Here is a 16,643-nt window from a genome sequence, read left to right on the forward strand (position 1 = left end):
CTGTTCCGGCACAAAAGTAAATTAATACAGTCATGCACAGATGGGAAAGTCAATTAATACAGTCAGACGATGTAAAATAAATTAATACAGTCATGCACAGAGGGGAAAGGATGGGTGGGTGGATGAAAGGGTGGGTGTATGAATGATGGGTGGATGGATGGATGGATGTGTGAAAAGGTGGGTGGAAGAATGATGGTTGGATGGATGAAAGGGTGCGTGGATGAATGATTGGTGGATGGATGGATGAATGGGTGGGTAGATGAATGGATGAATGAAAGGGTGGATGGATGAAGGATGGGTGGATCGATGGATGAAAGGGTGGGTGGATGAATGATGGGTGGAGGGATGGATGGATGGATGAAAGGGTGGGTGGATAAATGGATGGATGAAAGGGTAGATAGATGAAGGATGGGTAGATGGATGAATGAAAGGGTGGGTGGATGAATGATGGATGGATGGATGAAAGGGTGGGTGGATGAATGGATGGATGAAAGGATGGATGGATGAAGGATGGGTTGATGGATGGATGAAAGTGTGGGTGGATGAACGGATGGATGAAAGGAGGGATGGATGAATAATGGGCGGATGGGTGGATGGATGGATGGATGGAAGGGTGGGTGGATGGATGAAAGGGTGGGTGGATGAATGATGAATGGATGGATGTGTGAAAAGGTGGGTGGGTGAATGAGGGTTGGATGGATGGATGGAGGAAAGGGTGGGTGGATGTATGATGGGTGGATGAATGGATGGATAAAAGGGTGGGTGGATGAATAGATGGATGAAATGGTGGATGGATGAAGGATGGGTGGATGGATGAAAGGGTGGGTGGATGAATGATGGATGGACAGATGTGTGAAAAGGTGGGTGGATAAATGAAGGTTGGATGGATGGATGAATGATGGGTGGATGGATGCCTGCACTCCAGCATTCTTTAGTGCTTGGAAACATTGCTGGGGGTTTTCTGCAGGTACAAGGGTGCCACGGTCACACCGGCAGGGAGTTCCCACGAACAGTGAGTCTGCTAACATCGATCCTGCAGAGTTTCCTGTGTCACTGCCATTCCACCAGGATCTAATTAAAAGGGGTTCGAGTTTTACTCGGCAAAGGCCAAGAAGTCTGTTGGGGGGAGGTGTTAAGGGCAGCTGAGTGGCGGCAACAGAGGTTGTTTTATTTCCTAAAATTCTCACTGTTGACCTTTCGTATGTCTAAATTTCAGTACAGGGAGAACCTGTGAGATGGAAGTCCCGGGTTGGACCCCAGGGGGAGCTGGGACGGGAATTGACTGCGCCGGCTCGCCTCGCCTCTTGGCAGCTGGTACTCTGGAGCAGGAATCCGCTCACTTAGGGTCATTGATTCTTTCTTTATTAAAAGTGGAGTTCATAACGGCTGCATTCAGCACTCTGCCTATGCCCAGCTTCCCCACTTGAGCAATGCTTGTGATCCTGGGTGAATATCTGTAGTTTCTGCCTCCATCCTCTTGCCTTACGGCAAAAGGAAATTTCTGTAAGAAGAGCCACCTACTGTGTTTGATGCTGTAAAAATAACTGGCCTCGAAGCCCTTTAGTATCCAATGTTCATGTCTCTTTCTCTCTGATAATTGGATCAATTACAGAAGATTGCTGTTTTTAGAGTTTTCCAGAATGTTGCCCCTCATAATAAAATGTGCAAGCTGTGTCGATAAAGGTTTTTACAAAGCGCTTGCTGCTATTCTTGCAGTTATAGAAAGCATTACAAAAACAAGTGTTGGGACCCCCTTCTCGATGGTGCTCATTGCGTTAAAAATAAGACTTGAGTTGGCCCCTCCCAGTTTTCATCTTGAGCTGGGCAAACGCATGTGCGCTCTTGTAGCAGATACATTAACCAGTTGAACTCCCTACTTAGTTAATTTATTTTGTATTGCTACATCTGCTTCCACAATATTAGGGTTTTTGCAGATTAGGCGTGCCCCCTCGATAAAGTTTATGTTTATGTTTATGTTTTTGGGATTTTTATTGCGCGCAAATACTCAAGGGTGTCTCGGCGTATATCGGACTGCCTGGGATGGAGAGCTGCCAGATGAATCATTGATAAAATAACCAGGTTTTCAGGAGTTTACGGAAGATGATAAGAGTGGGACTGGTTTTGATGGACAAAGGAAGAGAGTTCCACAGCCTGGAGGTAGCTACTAAAAAACGTCTGTCTCCCAGCTAGTGGTTCTGGTACATGGGACAGAGAGGAGGTGGGCGCAAGCCGAGCGAAGTGATCTTTGAGGAGCGTAGATCCGAAAAGCATCCATAAGGAACCTAGGTCCTGAGCCATGGATAGCCTTGTAAGCAATACAGAGTGCCTTAAACTTTATCCGACTCTTAACTCTTAGCCAATGCAGATGACGTATGGCCAAAGAGGTGCGGCGGCGGCTGGGGATGCCAAGCAGAATTCTGGCCGCTGCATTTTGCACCGATTGTAGTTTGGTTAAGATCTGTTCTTGCGTGCCGAGGAAGAGGGCGTTGCCATAATCCATTTTAGAGAAAACAAGAGTGGTGATCAATGTTTTCCCTGCCCCTGGGGGGAGATATGGTAACAGCTTCTTGATCTTCCTTAGAGTATAGAAGGACGATGAGACCACTGCATTCATGTGGTGTTTAAACAACAGCTTCTCATCGAACATAACACCGAGGTTTCTGACCTTGGCAACTGGAGTGGGAGGTGGACCCATTTCACTGGGCCACCAGATGGGGGACCATTCCGGTGAAAGGTTGCCAAAGGTCATCACCTCGGTTTTGTCTGAATTTAACTTCAAGCAGTTGCTTGACATCAATGAGCTAATGGCCCACATCCCCTCCTGGAATATTGCCGCCACGGCTGGTCCATCCTTGTGTACCGCCAACACCAATTGGGTGTCATCTGCATAGGTGGTTAAGCGGAGTCTGTGTGCTTTAATGACTCTCGCAAGATCCGCCACATATATATTAAATAATGTGGGGCTTAGCGAGGAGCCCTGGGGCACCCCGCACGGAAGGGTGAAGATGGGCGAGTAAAAAGTGCCCAGTTTCACCGCCTGAGTGCGGTTAGCTAGAAATGAAGCAATGAGGTCCCTGGCAAGATGGGTCACCGCCAGGGATGTGACACAGTCGATCAAGATGGAATGATCGACCGTGTCAAAGGCAGCGGACAGATCCAGGAGTACAAGGACCGCTGCCCCACCCTGGTCCATTATAGTCCTGATCTCGTCCGAGGCCTTTATCAAAGCCGTCTCTGTGCCGTGGCCCTTCCTGAAGTCAAACTGGGTGTCATCTAGAAGTTGATAGCAGTCGATGAAACCCGAAAGCTGTTTATTCATGAGAGCTTCAAATATCTTGGCCGGGAATGGAAGGCAGGCGATAGGTCTATAATTAGCTGAGTCAGCGGGGTCCAGGGAAGGCTTTTTTAACAAGGGCTTGATGACCGCTTTTTTCCAAATTTCAGGATAAATGCCTGTCTGGAAGATGGAGTTGCATAGGTCCGTGAGCGGAGAAGTAATGACCTCAGTTAGAGCACTCAGTATAGAAGGGGGACAGGGATCTAATGGAGACCCAGATTTAATAGAGATGATTAGCTTGCTAATCTGGTCAGTTGTGACCCTGTGAAAGTTAGAAAAGGTAGGAGTGAGTGAGGGAGACAGTAAAAGTTTACCTCATAAAATCATCCCTGGTCCACTCCCCAATCGATGGGGGTCGCCCGTGCCCCTGAGGGTCTGTAGAAGTGGGTTCACTTCAGACTCCCTGCCCTTGCGCCTACATTGGTTCTCCCCCATTGTATTGTAATTGCATTAATATAGCAGTTGTCACCCCAGTTGAGGCGCTAGGGTGCAAAGCAACCTTGGCAAGGAGCAGTCCAGCCCAAACTGCTAGACCAGGTCCCCTCTGAACCGGAACACAGTTAACTCCCAAAACTGGAAGGAGACGTCTGACTTCTCTCAGACTTGCAGCGCTTTCTGTTTCTGCCTCCTTTCGCTCGTCACCTGCTGCCTTGCCAGCCCCCGCTTCTTAACTTCTTGCATTCAGAATCCATTGCCTGTTCCTGTCTGACTGGCTCAGCCCCATCACTCCAGCCGGTCACCTTTGCACATCATCATAGTGAGTTGTGTTGGGTGGCGTCCTTCTCATCACTGTGCCTCGTGTCAGCGCCTCGATGCGTTGTCATGACGTGCGATTTCGTAGTCTGCAAAGATATGTACTTGCCAATAGCAATCAATGCATTGGCGTTGCAACAACATGCGATGGTAAAGTTGACGATGTTGTGGACTTTGCAATGTATTTAACGCTTGGTTAAAGCACACGATGGAATGGTGTGCGATGTATCAACATACATCCTTCCCAACTGATTAATCAAATATGTTACCGACTTCAACAAACAAATGTAATATAAAAGCCTGAACTAAACCCTTGGTATCTATGGCACAGTGCAGAGTGCAACGTTTGTAAAATATTCATCAGTATCAAAATAGTTTTAAAAAACTTAAACCAGAACATAATAAAATACCAAAATCATGGGCAGATTTACAAGCCCCTTGCAACACTTTTACATCACAGATGCATCACTTTTGTTACCCAGCAGCGGCGTAAACAATGCGCCACATTGTGACACATTTACAATGTGACTCATCTAGGGAGATGCGTCTCATTGTAAAGCCCTGCGCCACATTATACCTGCGTCAGGTAAAATGGATGCAGGGTGTGCGTACTGAAGCAAGAAAGTCTCGTAAAAGGGATACAGTGAAATCTACAAGATGCCACTGCGTCAAAACCTTACTCCAGCTTTAAGCAGGCATAAGGAGTGACAAAGCACAATAAGGATAGGCATTCCTGAGCATTGCTGGAGTTGCGTAATGCTTGAAACATGACTCCAGTAATGCGTTACCCTTACGTCAACCACTGCATGACGCATCTGTCAATGCTTGTGCCATGATGCGCCTCATTGTAAATCGTGGTGCAAGTGGTTTTTTGAGCGACACAAGCAAATTGACGCATTTCTGCTATGACACATAGATGTGTTCGTTTCTTGCAAATCTACCCCTCAATTTCTATCCATAGAGACCAATGTAAAAAGAAAAATGACCCCAAAAGGACTAAGATTCAGTAAAGGAAATTGCTCTTAATGACATAAGCCAGCGTAATTTTGTTACTGTCAGTACTTCTGCATTAAAGAGTAACACTGGAATTACCAAAATTATTCTGCTTAAATTAATGGAACTGCACTATTCCCATGAGGCACGGGGTGGAGACTGATTTGCATATATCTGGGTCTGAACTGGAGTGGCGAATTGAACTAAAGATCGATGATGGATTCAACTCAGATCAGTTACTGGGGGTGAGTGTCTGAAAAGTTTAAGCCCTCCATCCATCCTCTTATTGTGTTTGCGTTGTTCCCACTAAGTTGGCACAGTATGCCCAGATGTGGGTCCCTTGCTCACTTTGTCACTGGATTCAAGCTAGCCTGGCTGATGAGGGGTGTTACCCCAAAACCGGTCCCAGGATGCATGTTTCAGATCCAGGGAAGGCCTGGCTTGGCAGTTCAAGTGGGCTGTTCGCATGAGGCACAGGGTCAAGACTGATTTCAATATAGCTGGGTCTGAACTGGGGTGGCTAAGTTAGCTAAAGAGTGATTATGGATTCAACCCAGATCTGTGACTAGGGGTGAGTGTCTGAAAAGTTTCAGGGCTCTGTCCATCATATCCCTGCGTTTGCTCAGTATATTTTTTCTACCATCTTTTGATCTATTCATATGCGTATTGAAGACAAATGTCTTCCAGTGAATGTTTTCAGATATTATTTGTGAAAGTTAAACAATAGTGTTAATGGTTACGTTGTTCAACGTTTCTCTTTTGCAGCAACACAAGGCCAAAAATGCCTCATAGTCCAGAAGAAAACTGTTAGGTCCTTCTGCCATGTTGTGTATTTCAGTATGTTCTCTTATTTGAATGTTGCCCACTATTTTTACAAAAGACAATGCTCATGTTGCGCAATGACTGGAGCAAGAGCTGACTCTCTCTCTGATTTAGCTGTGTGAACTCTGCTGCTTTATTGGCATAAGGAGCTTTTCTCAACGTTGCTTCACTTTTGTAGTGGTGTGTTTTTTCTTCACTATATTTTACTGTAAGATGTTATTAGTAGAAGTCATGCAACTATAGACTTGGTTTCCACGGCCCACTTTAATAAGTTAGTATCTGGTGAATTCTTTTTAGAGTAAGAGTTATAACTGAGAATTATAAATGTGTCTGTTTTGAAAACCCAATAAAGAGTAAAAGTAAATAAAGCAAGGCTCATGGCTTCCTACTTTCATCAAAGTTTGTAACTGTGAGCATGGGAAAAACATTGTATATCTCCTATGTGGGAGTTTAGAAATAAGCTGGAATCATTATCAATCAATCAATAAGGGTTAGTAGAGTGCAGCTACTCACCCGCGAGGGCCTCAAGGAGCTGGGGCGGAGTGTCGACTCCATTGAGTGCTGGAGTCATCCATAGAGGCAGGTCTTGAGGTCCTTCCTGAACTGGTGCAGTGTGGGGGCTTGCCAGAGGTGGAGCGGGAGGTTGTTCCAGGCCTTGGCTGTGAGGTAGGAGAAGGATTTGCCTCCCGTTCTAGCCTTGTAGATGTGTGGGATGGTGGCAGAGAGTGGTCGGCTGATCGGAGGTGTCTTTTGAGTGCATGGAAGGAGAGATGGTTGTTCAGGTATGTTGGTCTAGTGTTGTGAAGGGCCTTGTATGCATGGTTGAGGAGTTTGAAGGTTATTTTTCATTTGACTGGGAGCCAGTGGAGATCGCTGTGGTGTTGGGTGATGTGGCTGCGGCGGGGGATGTCGAGGATCAGTCTGGCTGTGACGTTCTGGACGGTCTGGAGTCTATGAAGGAGTTTCTTGTTGATTCTGGCTTAGAGAGCATTGCCGTAGGCCAGTCTGCTACTGATGAGAGAGCGTGTGACAGTGTTTCTGGATTCGGATGGGATCCATCTGAACATGTTTTGAAGCATGCGGAGGGTGTTGAAGCAGGTTGATAATACAGCGTTGATCTGGCAGTTAATTGTGAGCGATGAGTGTAGTATGATTCTGTGGTCGTGCGTGGTCCTTCAGGGTGGGGGGATTTCCAAGGGCGTGGGGCCACCATGAGTCGTCCCAAGCTGAGGGGGTGGAGCCAAGTAGGAGGACGGTGCAGAGCAGGAATATCGATGGAGAAATATCGTGGGACAATTAATATCGCCACAGAAATATCGTTTGGAAGAAATATCGATAACAAAAATATAGTTGACAAGAATATCGACTGACAGGTAAATAATATCGATTTCAAATTTATAGTTGTAATAAATATCGTTTACACAAATATAGTTGACAAAAATATCGATTTATTAATAATGTTATGTATTTTTGTGTTATTAATAAGAATGGTTTGTCATTTTATTATATGTTTTAGAATTTTTCTAGTTAATAATGTATTTTAATTTTAATTTTGCCTTATTAGTTCCGTAGCGGGTTGTGGGTTTATAGGGGAATAGGGTGAGAAGTAATTTAATTATATAAAATCAATTGATTAATTAATGTGTTAATTTATTAATTAATAATAGTTTAATAATTAGTTGTTAATTAATTTCAATTAGTCAATTAATAATTAATTATGTTAATTGTTCATTTAATTTTACGTGTGTGTTGTGGTGTTTATATGTGTAAATGGTGTGAAGGGTGGTAAGTAATTAATTTTTGTTGATTCATTATTAAATATTTTAAAATTAATTATTTAGTAATTATTAATTGTAATTGTGTAATTAATTTTAGGTGTGTGTTGTGGTGTTTATATGTGTAAATGGTGTGAAAGCTGGTAAGTTATTACTTTTTTATTGATTCATCAATACATAATAATAAATTAATTTTCAATACTTAATTAGTAAATATTAAATGTCATTGTGTAATTAATTTTAGGTGTGTGTTATAGTGTTAATATGTGTAAATGGTGTGAAAGCTGGTAAGTAATTAAATTGTTATTGATTAATTAATAAATAATAGTAAATTAATATACATTAATTAATTAGTAAATATTAAATTTAATTGTGTAATTAATTTTAGGTGTGTGTTGTGGATGTGTTGTGTAATATATAGTGCTAAATAATGTGAAATTAATTATTTGTTATTATTTTTGTTAATAATAATATATTTACATTTATATATTAATTATGTTAAAATTGGAAATTGTTGATAGTTTTATTTTTTATTGTTTTGGGATCCTGTGCTTTCCCTCCTGTTGAACTCACTGGAGTGGAAATAGTAATGTTTACCCCTACGCTATCCAGTGCTTTCCCTACTGTTGCACTCACTGGAGTGGGAATAGTAAATTTTACCCCTCCGCTATCCAGTGCTTTCCCTACTTTTGCGCTCACTGGAGTGGTAATAGTAATGTTTACCCCTAAGCTATCCAGCGCTTTCCCTACTGTTGCACTCACTGGAGTGGTAATAGTATTGTTTACCCCTACGCTATCCAGCGATTTCCCTACTGTTGCACTCACTAGAGTGGGAATAGTAACTTTTACCCCTACGGTATCCAGCGCTTTCCCTACTGTTGCACCCACTGGAGTGGGAATAGTAATTTTTACCCTCCCGCTATCCAATGTCTTAATTACTAATGTTTTTATTTTGTTATTAAATGTATGTGTTATTTTTTTTCTAGTTTGTGTTAATTAAATATAGAATATTTTATGTTATTTTAAATTATTTATATATGTGTTTATTTCATTTGTATATAATTAATAAAGTTCATAAATTAAATAAAGATAATAGTATATAAGATCTATGGTAAAACATAAATATTATCTAGAATGTCTCCTCCAAGTGGAAGACCCTGATATAGTCTTTTTGACTGAAACCTGGGCTAATGAAAGTAGTGATCCTGACTGGCAACTGGCAGTACCCAGTGGATATGTCATAGCTAATGTGGATAGGAAAGGGGGGAAAGGGGGAGGAATAGCGATTATTTATCGCGGCTGTTATACACTTATGATTACTGAAGAATCATTGGTGGGTGCGGAGGCAATGTCATTTCTATTAAAATCTAATAACCTGGAAACACTTGCTGGTCTCCTGGTTTATAGGCCGCCTGGCCCCAGATCCCAGTTTCTTCTCTCCCTTCAGACCTACTTAGAATCCTGCACGGATACGGACAGTTTTACTATCCTCGGAGATTTCAACCTCCATTTGGAGGATAATAATAACTCAGATACTATCCATTTTTTAGATATCCTTGCTAGTTTTGGATTAAAACAAATTGTTCGGGATCCTACTCATACAGCGGGTCACACGCTGGACGGAATCTGTACTAGCAATACATGGATAAAAGTGAAAAGGGTTGTTTTTCTCCCTTGGACCGACCATGCTGCGATACACTTTAGTGTAGAGCTTAAATTAGGGACCAGCCAACGAAGAGCTAGACCATTAACAACTAAATATAGAGATTGGAAAACAGTGAGTAAGTCTGATTTATTGTCCGCACTTGACCCACAGCCTTTGGTTGTGTCTGATTTTAATCGGGCTGCCTCGGTATTCCATAGTTGGCTTAATAAGGCATCTAGGAAGATAGCCCCTGAAAAAATTCAAAAAACACATTTAAAGAAACTCTCGTCCCCTTGGTACTCTGCGGACCTTAAAGCGCTAAAAATCAAATGCCGGCAAAAAGAGCATGCATGGAGATCAAAATATGAAGTAGCTCTAAAGCAGGCTTACTGTGCTGCACTGGATGAATATCAGACAGCTATTATTCAGGCTAAAACCACTTTCTTTACCCACAAAATCCAAGAGGCGGCGAATGTCCCCAAGGAGTTGTTTCTAACAGTTACCTCTTTATTGAAATGTCCCCGTGATGTAATTTTTACACCCGATCAAGATTTTGTAAATAAGTTGGCCTTTTTCTTTCAGAAGAAGGTCCAAAAGGTATATAATGAATTTTCTAGTGAGGCTGAAAATTCCAAGGTTAAGGACTTAGTGCAATCTATACCTAAGGTTGGTTGGAGGACATGGTGTATCTCATTTCTCCGTTTTGACAGAAGAAAAGGTAGCTTGTATGCTGTCCCAAATGAAATCTGGCTCCACTTTGGACCCTTGTCCATTATCCATAATACATCTAGACCCTAGAGGAAATTAGTTTGGTTGTGACCCCTGTCTTAAATACCATTCTCTCCTCCGGAGTATATCCTTCACAGTGGAAGAAAGCCTATATTCGTCCCCTTTTAAAGAAACCCAAGCTTGATCCTCTGGACGAAAAAAACTATCGTCCTATCTCTTGTTTACCTTTTCCTGCCAAAGTATTAGAGAAGGCTATGAATATGGAGATAACATCTTTCCTAAAATCTCATAAGATGCTGGATAACACCCAGCATGGTTTCCGTTCTAACCACTCTACAGAAACCGCCTTGCTTATGGCAGTTGAGGATATACGTAAGGTCATGGACTCGGGAGGCCGATCTATTTTGGTCCTGCTAGATTTAACAACAGCCTTTGATACTGTGAACCATCTGATGTTAATTCAAAGGCTTCGGGAAACTGGTATTTCGGATCTAGTTCTAGCCTTACTGTCTTCATTTTTGGCATCCCGAAAACAAATTATCCACTGGGACGGACTCCAGTTGGAGGAATTTGTACTACCGGGAGGTGTCCCTCAGGGATCGGCACTTTCCCCCACTCTCTTTAATATTTATGTTGCCCCTTTGGCAAAATTAGTAAAGAGTTTTGGGTTCTCGCTGGTGTCACATGCAGATGACACTCAGCTAATAGTGTGTATGTGATTCCCTCCTGAGGCGGAAGCCGGGAGGTTGTGTTGTTTTTGCTCATTTTTATTTACTTCTATTTTGCCTTATCTGCATTTTAAAATTCCCGCACTAACCTTTCCTGATACTCGGTATCATTTTAACAATTGTAACGCTGACTGACTGTCTCTGTGCACACGCTTACTTGGAAAGCAGCGCCACTATCGCTCCATCTGTTCCACAGCTTGATTGCAAAGTGTGGCACCCTTCGATTCATTTTTGTGCCCCTCGGTGACCCGGACTAGCATCAGCCGACTCAGGGCTGAGACAGCGGTGTCCCGGGCGGGTCGAAATCTTTAGCGGCCATCTTTGTGTGGGGAAGCGTCACCACGCACCCTGACGGACATCATAAAAGGGCTCCCTGACATTGGCGCATATCCCAGCGTGTATGTGATTCCCTCCTGAGGCGGAAGCCGGGAGGTTGTGTTGGTTTTGCTCATTTTTATTTACTTCTATTTTGCCTTATCTGCATTTTAAAATTCCCGCACTAACCTTGCCTGATACTCGGTATCATTTTAACAATTGTAACGCTGACTGACTGTCTCTGTACACACGCTTACTTGGAAAGCAGTGCCACTATCGCTCCATCTGGTCCACAGCTTGATTGCAAAGCGTGGCACCCTTCGATTCATTTTGGTGCCCCTCGGTGTCCCGGACTAGCATCAGCCGACTCAGGGCGGAGACAGCGGTGTCCCGGGCGGGTCGAAATCTTTAGCGGCCATCTTTGTGTGGGGAAGCGTCTCCACGCACCCTGACGGACATCATAAAAGAGCTCCCTGACATTGGCGCATATCCCAGCGTGTATGTGATTCCCTCCTGAGGCGGAAGCCGGGAGGTTGTGTTGTTTTTGCTAATTTTTATTTACTTCTATTTTGCCTTATCTGCATTTTAAAATTCCCGCACTAACCTTGCCTGATACTCGGTATCATTTTAACAATTGTAACGCTGACTGACTGTCTCTGTACACACGCTTACTTGGAAAGCAGTGCCACTATCGCTCCATCTGGTCCACAGCTTGATTGCAAAGCGTGGCACCCTTCGATTCATTTTGGTGCCCCTCGGTGTCCCGGACTAGCATCAGCCGACTCAGGGCTGAGACAGCGGTGTCCCGGGCGGGTCGAAATCTTTAGCGGCCATCTTTGTGTGGGGAAGCGTCTCCACACACCCTGACGGACATCATAAAAGAGCTCCCTGACATTGGCGCATATCCCAGCGTGTATGTGATTCCCTCCTGAGGCGGAAGCCGGGAGGTTGTGTTGTTTTTGCTAATTTTTATTTACTTCTATTTTGCCTTGTCTGCATTTTAAAATTCCCGCACTAACCTTGCCTGATACTCGGTATCATTTTAACAATTGTAACGCTGACTGACTGTCTCTGTGCACACGCTTACTTGGAAAGCAGCGCCACTATTGCTCCATCTGGTCCACAGCTTGATTGCAAAGCGTGGCACCCTTCGATTCATTTTTGTGCCCCTCGGTGACCCGGACTAGCATCAGCCGACTCAGGGCTGAGACAGCGGTGTCCCGGGCGGGTTGAAATCTTTAGCGGCCATCTTTGTGTGGGGAAGCGTCACCACGCACCCTGACGGACATCATAAAAAGGGAGGGGCATGTCTCCGCGCAGCGGACGTGCATTACGGACGCGCCGGACCTGTGCCGGAGTCGTGTCAGAGTCCTGCCCGTCTGCACCCGTCCGCGACCAGGACGTGGCCGTGGCTAATCATTATGCCGAGCCTATTATACATTTTCACTCAGGTACGATAGGAGCACTCTACTTAACCTAAGGCCACAGCACTGTGGTTATTTAAATAATATCCCCTCTGACTTCACTATTCGCACCTTCCCGGCCATTCCCTGTAAATCTGACCAGGCAGATAGCACTTCTGTGACTCTCGGCCCTCTTCAAACTAACTTTAAATGCCCCTTATCTTGTAGTAAAAACACCACCATCAAGGCAGGTCTAATTAATTGTCGCTCTCTTGTTAAACATTCGCTGGACATAGCTCAATCCCTTTCGGATAATAATTGGGATATTCTCTTTTTAACAGAGACTTGGTTAGGGGACGAAACAAACCCCGCCTTGTCCCTGGCTATTCCACCTGAATATCACATTCTTTGTGCTAATAGACTAAGTCCTACCCATGGTGGAGGTATCGCCATTGTTTATAGATCTTTATGGACCATTTCCTCCTTCCCTTATACACAAATAAAAGCCATAGAAGCTCTCCCTTTTTGCATTCAACTTGCTGCTAATTCCACTCTTACAGGCCTATTAGTCTACCGCCCCCCAAATCTAAAACCTCCTCCCTTCCGGACTTCCTGGATTACGTCCTCCAGGCTAGTTCTCGATATGCCAATTTCACCTTACTTGGAGATTTTAATCTTCATGTGGAGGACGGATCCAATCCCATAAGCACTAACTTTCTTAATACGCTCTCCGATGCGGACTAGGGGCCCCATTAGGATGACGGGCGGACATTGTCCGCCCGCCACCCTATCGGAGAACGGGACCGCCCGCCATAAGGGCGGGGGTCCCGTGGGGGGAATTAGGATGTGCCCGCCACAGTGGCGGGCACATCCTGTAGTTTTACCATTGTGACGGGCGGTGCACTCTGCACCGCCCGCCACAATGCAAAAAATGCTTTTACGCATTTGCATATGCAAAGCGGCAGGCACCGCGCTGTGCCTGCCGCTTTGCATATGCAAATGTGGGGGGGTACCTTAGGTACCCCCCATGTGCCCCCCGACAGTGGCGCCAACCTGGGGGCCCTGCAGGGGGCCCCCGCAGCAATGTCCGCATGCCTTTCCGTGGCGGCATTGCCGCCGGGAAAGGCCCACACATTTCGCCATCATAATATGGCTGGCGGTGTCTATTGGACTCCGCCACCATATTAATCTATTACCGCCGCGGTCGCAAGGCGACCGTGGCGGTAAAGCGGCGGACGGTATTTCCGTCCGCCATTGTCCCCTCCGCCATCCTAATCAGGCGGAGGGGAAAACGAGAGTGGTTGCCGGGCGGATTGCCTCCGCCTGGGTGGCTGTGGCCACCGCCACCCTGGCGGAGGCAATCCGCCCGATATCCTAATGGAGCCCTAAATCTTTGGATTTCTCGTCCCACCCATAAAGCGGGTCATACCCTTGACCTCAAATGCTCCAACCATGCCGGTCTTACTACTGATGATCCTTATCCTGTGATCTGGTCCGATCACTTTTTTATTCCTTTTTCTATTTTGTTAGCCCAGCAAGTAAGACCTCGAGTTTTAGCTAAAACTCGAGGTCGTAACTGGAGCAAGATCTCCTCAGAAAGCCTACAATTAGCCTCGACTACCCCTAGGGAGGCCACCAACTTAGATTCCAGACTGAACAATTTCAATGGCTGGATCACTTCTGCTATAGACTCAATCGCCCCTATCAGGCCGATCAAAACATTTTGTTCTGCCGCCTCTTCACCTTGGTACTCAGATGAACTTCGAAAGTGTAAGTCTGCATGTAAATGTCTGGAGAGACGTTGGAGACTATCATACTCCCCAGATAGTAAATTGGAATACAAATCAGCTCAAAAAAATTATAGGAAAAAGATCTTAGATCACAACAGACTTTACCTAGAAGAAAAAATTAACAACGCCCAAGGTTCTGCTACAGACATTTTTAATACTGTGAGATCCTTTACCAATCCCTCAGCCCTCAAACGACGGTCCCAGGTATCACAATCCCTATGTAACCGTCTTTCAGACTTCTTTGAGGAAAAAATTGCCATCATCTACGATTCCTTTCCCTGCAAAAATACCACTGCCCTTACTGACAAACTTTCAGCTCATTCACAATCCCGCCCTGCTCCTCCCCAGATTTTCTCGGATTTTGCTAAGATCTCCCTTGATCGTTCACTGGTAGAACTTTCTAACTGTAGATCTGGCTCGCCAACTGACCCCTGGCCGGCCAAACAATATAAAGCCCTCGCCCCAATACTCAACCCAGCCCTGAATAGTATTTGGAATGACTCATTAAGTGCAGGTGTCTTTCCTGCACTTAATGAAATGAAAAGATATGAACAATACTTAAAAGTCTGTTTAAAGAAATCCAGTACTGGTGTAAGAATATGGTAATGGACGGGACAAACTCAAGCGGCACAACCTAAAGCAAATCAAAGCCATAAAATAGAAAGCAAGCAAATGTGAATTACAAATCACAAAGCCAATGGTAAGCAATGGGCGGAATGCATTCCCTGAGAAGCTTTCAGAATGCCCCCAGAATGTGGTTAACAAACCAGACAGTGCAGAAACAACTGCGCTGTCTGGTAGGCATCGAACTAAAAATGGCTGCCTCACGTCATAGCCAATCAGCATGTACGCATGGCAACATACACGTTATTACAGCATACTCATGCATTCCGATGCAAGTGACTTATGTGTCTTGACACATGATTTTGCAGGAACTCGGTAAAATGCATTAGCAAATCATGGTTAAAATACCTGGAGAATATTCTCGGACTAGAGTTAGACGAGTTGATTTGTTTCCCAGCTTCCACAACCCCCTCTGTAGACAGGATAGAGTTGGTGTCATGTCCTGTGAATCAGCATCGGTCCTGACTCTGAGCCCCGCTGCTCTCGGCTTGCTCTATACAAATATATATCGGCAATAAGAACACTCCACACATTTCTCCCCAGTAGCATAAAAGGTCACTTTATTTTAGGACAGTCAAAGACAGACTCCAACCATTGCATTTTATTAAATAAATAAACCTTTGTATATTTACCCCAACCTTTTTTCATACTGTTTTTTGCATCACAAAATTACCCAACAATTTTCATCATTTGTCAAAACTCCAAAACTGTTTAATTCCAAACCAATGTTTTCCTTCAAACTTTCCTTTTTCCTTTTCCACCTACCCCCCCCCCCCCCCACCCCCAGAGGGAAAGGATAGGTCCGCACTAGACTATCCTATCCCCAAAACACGCCTAAAGGAAGAAAGAACACTATTGGAGAACTGTCAAGACTGCCCTAGAGTGACATCGTTTTTGAGGTTATATAATATATATATATTTTTTTTTTAAAAGAGACACAAGAAAAGTTTTACACAAAAAACCTAGAAGAAAAAATTAACAACGCCCAAGGTTCTGCTACAGACATTTTTAATACTGTGAGATCCTTTACCAATCCCTCAGCCCTCAAACGACGGTCCCAGGTATCACAATCCCTATGTAACCGTCTTTCAGACTTCTTTGAGGAAAAAATTGCCATCATCTACGATTCCTTTCCCTGCAAAAATACCACTGCCCTTACTGACAAACTTTCAGCTCATTCACAATCCCGCCCTGCTCCTCCCCAGATTTTCTCGGATTTTGCTAAGATCTCCCTTGATCGTTCACTGGTAGAACTTTCTAACTGTAGATCTGGCTCGCCAACTGACCCCTGGCCGGCCAAACAATATAAAGCCCTCGCCCCAATACTCAACCCAGCCCTGAATAGTATTTGGAATGACTCATTAAGTGCAGGTGTCTTTCCTGCACTTAATGAAATGAAAAGATATGAACAATACTTAAAAGTCTGTTTAAAGAAATCCAGTACTGGTGTAAGAATATGGTAATGGACGGGACAAACTCAAGCGGCACAACCTAAAGCAAATCAAAGCCATAAAATAGAAAGCAAGCAAATGTGAATTACAAATCACAAAGCCAATGGTAAGCAATGGGCGGAATGCATTCCCTGAGAAGCTTTCAGAATGCCCCCAGAATGTGGTTAACAAACCAGACAGTGCAGAAACAACTGCGCTGTCTGGTAGGCATCGAACTAAAAATGGCTGCCTCACGTCATAGCCAATCAGCATGTACGCATGGCAACATACACGTTATT

Source organism: Lissotriton helveticus, chromosome 5_1 (genome assembly GCF_964261635.1).
Source record: "Lissotriton helveticus chromosome 5_1, aLisHel1.1, whole genome shotgun sequence".
In the NCBI taxonomy this organism is placed as follows: domain Eukaryota; kingdom Metazoa; phylum Chordata; class Amphibia; order Caudata; family Salamandridae; genus Lissotriton; species Lissotriton helveticus.